Source organism: Triticum urartu, chromosome 7 (genome assembly GCF_003073215.2).
Source record: "Triticum urartu cultivar G1812 chromosome 7, Tu2.1, whole genome shotgun sequence".
Lineage (NCBI taxonomy): Eukaryota > Viridiplantae > Streptophyta > Magnoliopsida > Poales > Poaceae > Triticum > Triticum urartu.
In genome coordinates this window covers 356,584,264-356,597,625 of record NC_053028.1, presented here as the reverse complement: position 1 = coordinate 356,597,625, position 13,362 = coordinate 356,584,264, and positions in this window count along the sequence as shown.

Below are 13,362 nucleotides of genomic sequence, written 5' to 3'. Positions count from 1 at the left end.
TCTGTCGACCCAGAGTTAATCGCTTTGGTTGAATCTGATCCTTTCCATGGTTATGAAACTGAAACTGTTGTGGCACATCTTACTAAGTTGAATGAGATAGCCACCTTTTTACTCATGATGAGAAAACTCGCTATTACTATATTCTCAAATTATTTACGTTCTCATTAAAGGGTGATGCTAAATCTTGGTACAATACTCTTGCTCCTAGTTGTGTGCGTAGTCCCCAGGATGTGATTTATTACTTCTCTGGAAAATATTTCCCTGCTCATAAGAAACAAGCTGTCTTACAGGAAATATTTAACTTTGTGCAAATTAAAGAAGAGAGTCTCCCACAAGCTTGGGGGAGGCTTTGCCAATTACTTAATGATTTGCCTGATCATCCTCTTAAGAAAAATGAAATACTTGATATCTTCTATAATGGACTAACCGATGCTTCTAGGGATTTCCTAGATAGTTGTGTTTTCAGGGAACGAATTGTTGGGAAAGCTGAAGAATTATTGAATAACATACTGAAAAATTATGATGATTGGACTCTTCCTGATCCACTGGTTAAACCCACTCCAAAGAAGAGGGGTATCTTATATCTCAGTCCTGAAGATATGCAAGAGGCAAAGAAATCTATGAAAGAAAACGGTATTAAAGCTGAGGATGTCAAAAATTTACCTCCTATTGAAGAAATACATGGGCTTAATACAGCACCACAACCTAAGGTGGTAGAGGTAAATTCTCTAATGAAATCCAATGATAATGACAATCGTCACAATATGCACCCTAGCCAATGCCTTTATGAGTTTGAAAACTACATTAGAAAGTAAGATCACTTCAATGAAAATGTTATGAAACAATTGAAATACAACTCTGATATGATTGCTCACTTGAGTGACTTATTATTTAGAATCTCAAATGATGTTAGAGGTGTTGGAAAACATGCTTCTATGGTTCAAACCCAGTTAGAACAAGTTGCTAAATCTCAAAGAGAGTCGCTAGATGAAATGAATAATAACATACATGACTTTGCTGTTAGAGTTGCAACTAGAGGAGGTAAAATGACTCAGGAACCACTTTATCCTGAAGGACACCTGTCGGTGTCAAAACCGGCGGATCTCGGGTAGGGGGTCCCGAACTATGCGTCTAAGGTGGATGGTAACAGGAGGCAGGGGACACGATGTTTTACCCAGGTTCAGGCCCTCTTGATGGAGGTAAAACCCTAAGTCCTGCTTGATTAATATTGATGATATGGGTAGTACAAGAGTAAATCTACCACGAGATCGGAGAGGCTAAACCCTAGAAGCTAGCATATGGTATGATTGTATGTATATGATCTATCGACTAGCCTGGCCTCGGTTTATATAATGCACCAGAGGCCTAGGATAACAAGAGTCCTAGCCGAATACGCCGGTGGGGAGGAGTCCTTGTCTTGATCGCCAAGTCTTGTGGAATATTCCTTGTATGCGGCAGCTGTCCGAACTGGCCCATGAGTATACGGCCATGGGGGTCCTCGGCCCAATCTAATAGATCGGGAGATGACGTGGTGAGTACCCCCTAGTCCAGGACACCGTCAGTAGCCCCCAGAACCGGTCTTCAAGTTAGGGATGCTCCTCGATTCTTCCGAACTGTTCTTCATCTTCGGTTGACGGTCTTGAAAACTGGTTCAACAAATCTTCTCATCTTCGATCTTGAGGATCACCGAAATGCATTCGGCGAGTTTACATGTTGGGTATCCGAGGAGCCCCTTTAAGTTTCTGGCCTTTATTAATGCCTTGTTATTTTTATGCCACACCTCGGGTTTGAAATTGTTCCCAGGCGGCAGCGTCCTCTTGCGTCCGAGCTCCAACTCCAGACTGCATTCGAGGTATCTTTTGCAGCCGAGCACCAATGCCGGACCGCTTCCCAGCTCTAACGCCGGAATGTATCCGAGCTCCAACGCCGGACTATGTATCCGAGCTCCAACGACGGACTATATCCGAGCTCCAACGCCGGACAGTGTCCCAGCTCCAACGCCGGACTATATCCGAGGTGTCATATCACCTTGGTTCAAAAAAGTTGAAGGAGTTTAGCCGAGCTTAATGCCGGAAATGCCCTCTATGGAGCCAGCCACTAGCGCCCGAGCTTTATGCCGGACTGCTTCCGAGGTGGTGCACCACCCCGACTGTGGGCCGATTTTTTGTCAATATTTTTTATTATTGCAATTTATTCTCTGCCGAGATATATGGCCAGTAGCCCTCAAGGTGTGTATCGGTCTAAAACCTGAGATGCACCTGAAGGATGACATAAGACCGCTGATCCCAGTAGCCGCTGAGACTCAGGTTGATTTGCAAAATCGGCCTGAGGATCAAGTCCTAGCTCAGCAGAATACTTCGGGACACAAAAAGCGGCATGCTTAGTCCTCGAGACTCGGGTTGGGTGCGGCCGACCAACCTGAGGATCAAAATCTCCTCGGCAACTGTATTGCACTTAAAATTTTCTGCATTGAACAGGCAATGCAGTTGCCCCCGAGACACTGGTCGGGTGGCAACACCAGATCAGGGGATCGATGTGCCCCTTTAATATTTGTAAATAATAAGGACGAAGCCCAGTAGCCCCCGAGCCTTAATGCGGGCACGGGTGGCCGAATTAAGGATCAATATCCATAGTAAAATCACAAATTATGTGTAATGACTCTATGTATCCAAGTACTTTACGTCATTAATGCTTGGATCCGCATTGTACAAAACTTTGTTGACCAACCATCGGCTTCCACCTCCTCGGCTAGTAGCCAAGTAGTGTTTGTCCTACTTTATAAAGCCTTTATGAGGGAAAAGATTTACGACAAACAAGGCAATGTGGCCATACGGTTTTATGAACAAAGGTACGCAGAGAGATATGTTATATTACTGTTTAACATAAGAAAATGTCTTCCAAAGAAAATAGTCCCGCTATCGGTTCCTTTCTTTGGGTTGTCATACTAAGCATGATCATGCAGCCTCAGCTCTAATGTAAGAGCATAATATCGAGGATTTAGTTTGGGAGGCCAGTTAATAGCCCCCGGTAGTGTTCGGTGACAGTCGAGGTCAAGCCGTAAACACTTCGGCCAATGTTATGAACGGCCCATCATTTAACATAGTCATCGGATCGCTGACCAGTTTACGCTTATTTGTGAAAGTCAGTTTTCGGCTTTCTCCACTGAGGTGCTTAACCATGTGAGCTGGAAGCACAATCGCAGTGGTTCTCCCTTTGCACGCCTAGCCGAACAAACCGGAACGTAGGAAGCAAGTACAGGAGCCGGGCAACCCAACTATTGACCGAAGACACAATTCGAAACCGATGCATATATAGCAATATCTGAGAATGTTTTTGCCGAATCCCTAATAGTGTCCGGCGTTGCACTGTGAGACTAATGCTGGAAAAGCACAAATAGTTTAAAAGTGCCAAAAAGCTTGGAAAACCAAGAAACGTCAGTAAAAACATGACGTCCGAACAATATCAAGTGTTCGGTGCCAATCCGAAAGTTGGTCTTAGAAAAAAGAAGTGCTTCTGTCGTGCTTTAACATGATATATCCTATCTCAAGACTTCGAGCGGGTCAGCCTACGGCTTCAACCTCCTATCCCGAGGGCGGAGTACTTCTCATCAAGCCAGTTTAGCAAACTAAACTCTAGCGGCTTTGAGAGAGAAATTAGGCTCCCCGGCTAGTAACCGCACACTCAAAAAAAGGAGTGATAAATAATAATAATAATAAAACTTTGCAACGACTAAGAAGAAGAACACTTATTATAAAGCGCCTCAAATAAACTTAAGAGCCCCCAAGTGACTTGGGTAGAAGAATGATTGCATGTACCGAAGTACTTATATCATATCTATGTTCAACCGAACTTTAAACGCGTCTTAACCGACCGTCAGCTTCTCCCTCTTCGGTCAAGGACCAAAAAGTGTTATGTACTCCATCGGTCGAGAATATCGACGGTGTTTCCAATAACCAGGCAATCAGGCCATAAGGCTGTAACACACAAAGCGCGCTCAGGGAACTTGTGCTATATTACCGTGAAGTGTAAGAAGCATCTTCGAAGAAAATAGTACCTCCACCGATACCTTTCTTCGGTGCTCATTGTTATTATGAGACTTGTGTAATAGATTTTTTGTACTCATGAGTTCCGTTGTGTGCCGACCATCATTGAAAACTATAAGAGCGCTAGCTTTCGGCTTCACCCAGTCTGAGGTCCGGCTCGGGCGACCCGATCATGACAATCGCAGAGGTGCTCCCTTTACTCCCTATCCGAACAATCGGGAACGTAGGGGTAAACACAGGAGCGAGGCAACCCAGCTTGCAAATCGCTTAAGTCAATATGGTGCATATTGTGGCATAATACACGAACAAGGAACGAAGCCGTACAAGTATAATCGTATGCAAGTGGAAAAGCTTCATGAAGGAAGCCCCCAAATGAAGGTATTTGAATTTATGCATCACAAACAAAGTTTGGACAAGGAAATTTTTTACAAGAAACTTTTTTCCAAAAAAGTATAATGCTTGGTCGAATCGAACGCAAGTTAGAAATTAAAGCTTTGAGCACGAAAGCAACTTAGCTGGTTAATGTGTTCGGTATTGATGACGCAGTCCGAGCTTGATGCGGGGCAAGGTTCCATCCCCCAAGCTGGTCCCGAGGTGGCGGAGCGGAGAGCTCGACACGCCGAAGTGGTGACATAGCACGGTCAATGCAGACCGGCAGAGTGACGCGGAAGTCCCCGGATCATTTTTCTGTGCACAAAAAATAGTGCAAACCGGAGATAATAGTAATAATGATAATTAAAAAAATGTTGCATAATAAATAATTTATGCAAAGTGAGGAATAGAAGAAATATGGCCTGGCGCCGAAGTCAATGTCGATGCTGGGCGTCGGCGTGATGTAGTAAAGGCGTGGCAAAGCCTGAATTCACAGGTCGGTCCGAGCTCCGGATGCGGCGTTCGCTGGACTATGTACGGAAACTGATCGAACCACCACGCGACCTCGTTAATGCGGTCACCATTTGATAGACCTGTGTACATATCATGGACAAACCAGAGTAATAATTCCTTGAGAAAAATGAACCCAAACAAGCAAAAAATACTAGGATTAATAGCACCTGGTTTATTTGTTGTAGCAATCTGAGGGAAGGTGATTCCCAAAATTGGGACTCCCTCCGCACACCCATTGCCTGATGGGCGATAAAACGACGGCATGGCAATGCTGGTAAAGGTTGACTCGCCGAGGTAAAGCCCTCGGCCCGGCTAACGTGACGGAGCTGGTCGGCTAGTGACGCCGAAGTGTCCGGAGTAGGTTACTGAAGAGATGGCGAAGCCCCCGGTCCAGCCGAGATGTCAAAGCCTCGACGTCAGCTGATGAGTCGAAGTAGGTCGGCGTGATGGACACCAGCTTGAAGAAGCAATAGTGCGGCCCTGTCGATGCAGGTCGTGACGTGGTCGATGCCGGCTTGATGAAGCGACCGTGCGGCGATGCCGGTATGCCCGCTCCGTGTAATCCGTGGAGCGGCGATGTTGATGATGATTTATCCTTCGCGATGCCGGACTCTTGTTCGGCTTGCCGAGATGATGATCCGAAAAAGTTGAGCTCGGCTAAAGTGACGACGTGTCTAGCGCAGGTCGGCAGCCATGGAGTAATATTGCCGGACTGGTTGACACCAGCATGATGTTGAAGATCATGTTCAAAAGATCTTAAAGTTAGTGGGATGTGTTTGGGAACAAAACACAATACCCCATACAAAACTTCCTTCAAAAGGGATGTCCGAAATCCCGTTCATAAAAAAGATGAACTCGGGTCGGATTCGTTTTCGCGCAGAAAACAGATCCGAAAAGTGATGCACTAATCGGAAGGTTCCCGGAGTTTGGACGGTCGGATCGAGCTGAAATTTTGAGAGGTGGTAGATATAGTAATTCCGCAGACGATCAACGGTTGGATCTTCCAAAGGACGTCCGAGCTAGAAGCTGAACACCACGCCCTAAACTCATCCAAATTCCCATCCAAATTTGACAGGGCTCCGGTATATCGTGGATTGCCAGAGATTCCTCCAGCGGAACTCGACAAAATTTTCCAGAGTTGTTATAGACTCAATTCCGCACAATTCCACCAACGCGATCATCAAAGCAATACTCGAGGAGGTGGTGGCGGCAGATACAAGTTCGCTGTCCAAAAAAAACAGCACGGTCGCTTGAGGGCAATGTTGACGTTGAGCCCCCGAGCTCCATAGATGATTCCTCCATGATCTTGATAGAGATCGGAGTTGATGTTTGATGAAGGCCCTCGTCCGAAGATGTTGATCCGAACACAGGGCGCAATTCTGGGTCGAACCAAGGTGACCAGTCGAACTGGTGACGGAGACGCCGAAGTCGCAGTTGATCTGCCGGCGAGCCATCGATCCTTTTGTCGATCACACAGCAGAACTCTCAATGAAAGCACCAATGTCGGTGTCAAAACCGGCGGATCTCGGATAGGGGGTCCCGAACTGTGCGTCTAAGGTGGATGGTAACAGGAGGCAGGGGACACGATGTTTTACCCAGGTTCGGGCCCTCTTGATGGAGGTAAAACCCTACGTCATGCTTGATTAATATTGATGATATGGGTAGTACAAGAGTAGATCTACCACGAGATCGGAGAGACTAAACCCTAGAAGCTAGCCTATGGTATGATTGTATGTATATGATCTATCGACTAGCCTGGCCTCGGTTTATATAATGCACAAGAGGCCTAGGATAACAAGAGTCCTAGCCGAATACGCCGGTGGGGAGGAGTCCTAGTCTTGATCGCCAAGTCTTGTGGAATATTCCTTGTATGCGGCAGCTGTCCGAACTGGCCCATGAGTATACGGCCATGGGGGTCCTCGGCCCAATCTAATAGATCGGGAGATGACGTGGTGAGTACCCCCTAGTCCAGGACACCGTCAACACCCAAAAAGAATTGAACAAGACTCTCAAAAAGCTAACACTAATGCACCTAGTCCTTCGAAAAAGAAAAAGAAGAAGAAAATGATAGGACTTTGCATGCCTCTAGTGAACCTGAAGTAGAAAAACCTCCTGATAATGAAGTCTCTATCTCTGATGCTGAAACTCAACCTGGTAGTGGACACTCACCTTCTTATAATAAAAAAGTTAATGATGAGGTTCACGAAGATAGCCAACCAAATAATGAAGAACCAGACAATGATGTCGAGATAGAACCTCCAGTTTATCTTGATAACCCACAACCTAAAAATAAAAGATATGATAAAAGAGACTTTGTTGCTAGAAAACGCGGTCAGGAAAGAGAACCGCGGGTTCAAAAACCAATGCCCTTTCCACCTAAGTAAACTAAAAAGAAAGATGATGAAGAATTTGAACGCTTTGCTGAAATGCTGAGGCCAGTCTTTTTGCGTACTCACTTGACTAATATCCTTAGAATGCCTCCTTATGCAAAGTATATGAAAGACATCATCACCAATAAGAGAAAAATACCGGAAGCCGAAATCTCCACTATGCTTGCTAATTATACTTTTAAATATGGAGTACCTAAAAAATTTGGAGATACGGGAATACCAACTATACCTTGCTCCATCAAAAAGAATTATGTGAAAACTGCTTTATGTGATTTGGGAGCTGATGTTAGTGTTATGCCTTTCTATTTATATAAAAGACTTGATTTGAATAAACTCACACCTATTGAAATATCTTTGCAAATGGCTGACAAATCAACTTCCATACCTATTGGTATTTGTGAGGATGTGCCTGTTGTTGTTTCTAATGTTACTATTTTGACTGACTTTGTTATACTTGAGATGCCCGAGGACGACAACATGTCGATTATCCTAGTAGACCCTTCTTGAATACTACAGGGGCTATTATTGATTGCAATAAAAGCAAGGTCACATTTCATATCAATGGTAATGAGCACACGGTGCACTTTCCGAAGAAACAATTCCAAGTGAATAGTATTAATGTTATTGAAAAATCTCCAACAATCACTATTGGAAGTTTTCAACTACCTCTACCTACTGTCAAAAAAAGAAATATGAAATGCTTATTGTTGGGGACATTCATATCCCCGTTGAGGTAACTTAGTGATTTACGAAAGTTCTTCGGTTTCATGCTAATCAAAAGTGGTTATTAATAAGACATGATCAACCTTATTAATGGATCGTTTTTGAGAGGTATGAAGTTGATGAATTTAATAAGCACTACCTTTTGTCCCTACCTTTTGTTTTCTGTTATTATTAGTTAAATAAAATAAAATGCCATGTTTTGTCTATTTTATGAATTTCCCATGCAATAAAAAATGACCCAAAAATAAAAGTTCTCATAATGCTCTGAAAATTTAACACGATTTTTTCTGAATATTTAAGAATTTCTTGTGCAAATAATACCAGAGGGAGGTGCACCAAGTGGGCACAACCCACCTGGGCGCGTCAGGACCCGCAAGCGCGCCCTGGTGGGTTGTGTTCCCCACGTGGGCCCCCTCACTTATCTCTTTATACCACATCATCACCTACCTCCAGAAAGAAAATCTACATTGCTCTCTCTCTCTCATGTTCTTGCTCTCAAACCCACGAATTTCAATCTCTTTGCTTGAAGCTCTATTTCCGAAACTGTTTCGGGGGATTGTTGCTTGGTATGTGACTCCTCCGTTTGTCCAATTAGTTTTTGTTTTAGTTGCTTATATTTTGAACAAATTAGCTACTCTTGGTGCTATTGTAGATGAGCTTGCATGTTGAATTCTTAGAGTTCTAAGTAGTTTGAATGCTTGCTATGGCCTCTATGTATCCCTATGAGTAGTTGCTATGAATCTTATAAAGTTTTGTTGATAAATTTTTGTCACACAAAATTTTTCAGAAAATTGTACGCGAACATGATGAACCTTTTTGGAAGGAGTTCTTCGAGGAGGAGATCCTCGAGGGCATCTTCTAGTGACAGCTCCATTCGTCGGTCTTATGTTGAACCAAGTGAAAGTTCTATACGAGATGCCGCCACCAAAACATGCTTATGGCCTAGCGATGAATATATGGTGTGTGTGGGCATTAAGGAGGAATTTGAGCAATATGTTCACAATGCTGGTCTCGGTCCCTACATTTCCGATAAGTGCGGTCAACACCACACTCTCACTGAATCATTTGTCAAAGGATTTAAATTCCATCCCCGTGAGTCTAGGGTGTCATTTAAGCTTTATGAAAATCCATTTACCATATCACTAGAAAGATTTGCTCACCACTGCAAAATTCCATTCTGGGGTTCACTTAACAAACCACCAAGGGCTGGGTACCAATCATTTTTGACTAGTCTTTGCTACCGTGAGACGAGGGGAGTGGTGCAAGGTAGAATAAAGAGCATTCATTTTCCCGCAATTCAGTACTTTGCATTATTTAATGGGAAATGTATCGTAGCAAAGCAAGATTGTAGTACACTTTGTGCTCCAGACTTGAGCCTCATACGCACCGCCCTCACCGGTGATAGAAGTTATAACCTTGGGGCGATTGTTGCACGCACGCTGCAACATAACGCTAATAGTGGATATTTCTATGGTGGAATTTATGCCACGCATTTAGCAAGAGAGTTGGGTGTTTCACCTTTGCCCATTGACCCTATCCTACCCACGCAGTATTTAGACTTTGATGCTATGAAAAATCATAAGATCCTTAAAGGAGATATTCATAATTTCACCTATAAACTATTGTTTAACCAAGCATATGTGGTGTACACATATTTGCCTACACCTGCTCTCTTTGATTATCACAGCAAGGGAAGGTATTTTGTTCTTGAGAGCGAGGCCCGAGCTCACAACGCAGCAGTTGAGGCGGCACGGCAAGCCAAGGCATCCGCACTGAGAGCCTCCATGAGCTACCACACCAACTACTATCCGGGCTACTGATTAATTACCAAGTTAGGCCAAAATCCTAAGCTTGGAGGAGTATGTGTTTCTCACCAACATTACATTCATGTTCACACATCTCATTCCAGTTGTCGGTGTCCACACTTTTTCATTGTATCATGCATGCTTAATTTTATTTTATCGCTTTCTTCTTGTGTGTTTGAAAAACCTTAGAAAAACCAAAAAAAATCGTTATAGTTAGTTTACTTTCTATGCATGCTTAGCTGTAGCGCTAAAAAGGAAACCCAAAAAGATTTAGTTATTCTTCTTTTGCTTGTTGGGAGTTTTTCTGTGTAAATAGTTTTTATCTTTTTGCTTTTCCCTTTTATTTGCTTGTTCAAGAAAACCAAAAACTCCAAAAATATTTCAGTGTGTTTCTCTGATTTTCTTTTATTTTTACTCGAGTCATACCGAGGAGAAGACCACGATGAAAATGTTGAGTGACTCTCATATGCATAATTGTTTATCTGACAAAGAGCCCATATTACCTTGTCTTCTCCTGTTGAATAAAATGTTTGCAGATTCCAGCTTAGTCCATGGCACTCTTGCACTATTATTATTTTCACATCGTTCGGTCATGCAAGTGAAAGGCAATAATGACGATATTTGATGAACTGGTCGTGGCAGAGAGAAACGGGTATGAACTCAACTTGTTCTATTTTTGTAAATATTTCAACCTAGTATCCATGCTTCATCCCATTATGATTAAACATGTTTGCTATGACAATTAGAGATTATTGTTTCTCATTCCATGCATAAGTAGCTAGGAGTGGATAATGATTTATCTTGGATATCAACATTGCGTTAAAATGATTGTGATGTAGTATGATGATATGGTATCCTCCTCTGGATGTTCGAGTGGCTCGACTTGGCACATGCTCATGCATGTAGTTGAATCAAAACCAACATAGCTTCTATGATATTTATGTTCATGGTGTTCATATCCAACGCATGCTAGTGTCCAATGTTACTTATGCATAATGCATGTTCATGACCGTTGTTGCTCTCTAGCTGGCCGCTTCTCAATCTATTTGCTAGCCTTCTCCTGTACTAACTGGGAATTCTGCTTCTACATCAAAAACCTTGAACCAAGTTATTCCAGATGAGTCCACCATACCTACCTATATGCGGTATTACCATGTCGTCCTAAGTAAATTTGTATGTGCCACCTCTAAAAAAATTCTAATAAATATCCTTTTGTGTGTCTGGATCGTTCATGGAACAATAGGAGGTGGTTGGTATCTTCCATGCTAAGCGGGTTATTCTTAGGTCGAGTGTTTATTCACTCGCCATCGCACAAGAAAAGGGCAGTAATAGGGATGCCCAGTCCCAAACTGCAAACAGAAAAAGCTTACAAATAATCAAACAAAAACTCCCAATGGAGTCAAAACCTTTACTTTTATCTCTTGGGAATACAACTGATGGTCGTGAAGTAAACAAGAAGGGTGCATGTCTCAAAATATCATTTACCTTTGTTTTAAAACTTGAGCTCTGGCACCTCTGCAAATCACTGCTTCCCTCTGCGAAGGGACTATCTATTTACTTTTATGTTGTGTCATCACCTTCTAAAACAAGTGCCAGAACCTGAGAGAATTGTTGTCATGCTTATGCATTGTGTGTAGCTAATGTTGGGTGCATCATGACTGGATCTTTTCTACCAATAATTACAATGTTTAGTCGTTGCTTGGACTTTGGAGGTGCTCTGCATTTATGTTTTGCAGTCTCAGAAAGGGCTAGTGAAATACCACTATTGTCATATTATATCATGGTTGTTTTGACAACGTGTTGCCATTTGAGATGTCTTATTATTGCTTGCTAGCTGATTATGTCATTGATATGAGTTAATATAATTTTTAATATTATCGTCGACATGGTTAGTTATAATGTTGGCTGAAAACCTGGGTGTTGTTTAACCTTATTTATGCAAACAAGAGCAAAAGATTTCGTAAAAGTTTTTCTTTTTCACTTTCAGTTTATCAATTGAATTTCCTGAGGACAAGCAAAGGTTTAAGCATGGGGGAGTTGATACGTCTCCAACGTATCTACTTTTCTATGACGCACACGATTCAATCGTACACTAAGCATACATGCAAACGTGTACGATCAAGATCAGGGACTCACGGGACGATATCACAACACAACTCTAAAAATAAAATAAGTCATACAAGCATCATAATACAAGCCAGGGGCCTCGAGGGCTCGAATACAACTGCTTGATCATAGACAAGTCAGCGGAACCAACAGTATCTGAGTACAGCATAAGTTAAACAAGTTGCCATAAGATGCCTAGCACAAACTGGGATACATATCAAAACAGGCGCAGGCCTCCTGCCTGGGATCCTCCTAAACTACTCCTGGTCGTCGGGGCGGCCTACACGTAGTAGTAGGCACCCTCGCTGTAGTAGGAGTCGTCGAAGGTAGCGTCTGGCTCCTGGGATCCAGCATCCGGTTGCGACAACCGAGAAGAATGGAAAGGGGGAAAAGAGGGAGCAAAGCAACCGTGAGTACTCATCCAAAGTACTTGCAAGCAAGGATCTACACTACGTATGCATTGGTATCGACGAAATGGATAGTATCTATGGACTGAGTTGCAGAATGCCAGAATAAGAGGGGGATAGCTAGTCCTATCGAAGACTACACTTCTAGAAGCCTCCATCTTGAGGCAGTAGAAGAGAGTAGATGGTAAGTTAACCAAGTATCATCACATAGCATAATGCTACCTGGCGATTCTCTCCTCGTCGCCCTGTGAGAGAGCGATCACCGGGTTGTATCTCGCACTTGAAAGGGTGTGTTTTATTAAGTATCCAGTTCTAGTTGTCATAAGGTTGGAATACAACTCCGGGTCGTCCTTTTACGGAGGGACACGGCTGTTCGAATAGATAAACTTCCCTATAGTGGTGCACCACATTACCCAACACGCCCGGTCCCTCTGGCCGGACACACTTTCTATTGGGGAACGTAGTAATTTTTAAAGAAAAATCCTACACACACGCAAGATCATGGTGATGCATAGCAACGAGAGGGGAGAGTGTTGTCTACGTACCCTCATAGACTGAAAGCAGAAGCGTTAAGACAACCCGGTTGATGTAGTCATACGTCTTCACGATCGGACAGATCCAAGTACCGAACGCACGGCACCTCCGAGTTCTGCACACATTCAACTCGATGACGTCCCTCGAACTCCGATCCAGCCGAGCTTTGAGGGAGAGTTCCGTCAGCACGACGGCGTGGTGACGATGATGATGTTCTATCGACGCAGGGCTTCGCCTAAGCACCGCTACGATATGACCGAGGTGGATTATGGTGGAGAGGGGCACCGCACACGGCTAAGAGATCAATTGTTGTGTCTATGGGGTGCCCCCTGCCCCCGTATATAAAGGAGTGGAGGAGGGGGAGGGCCGACCCTCTCTATGGCGCGCCCTAGGGGAGTCCTACTCCCACCGGGAGTAGGATTTCCCTTTTCCTAGTAGAACTAGGAGCCCTTGCATGTAGTAGGAGTAG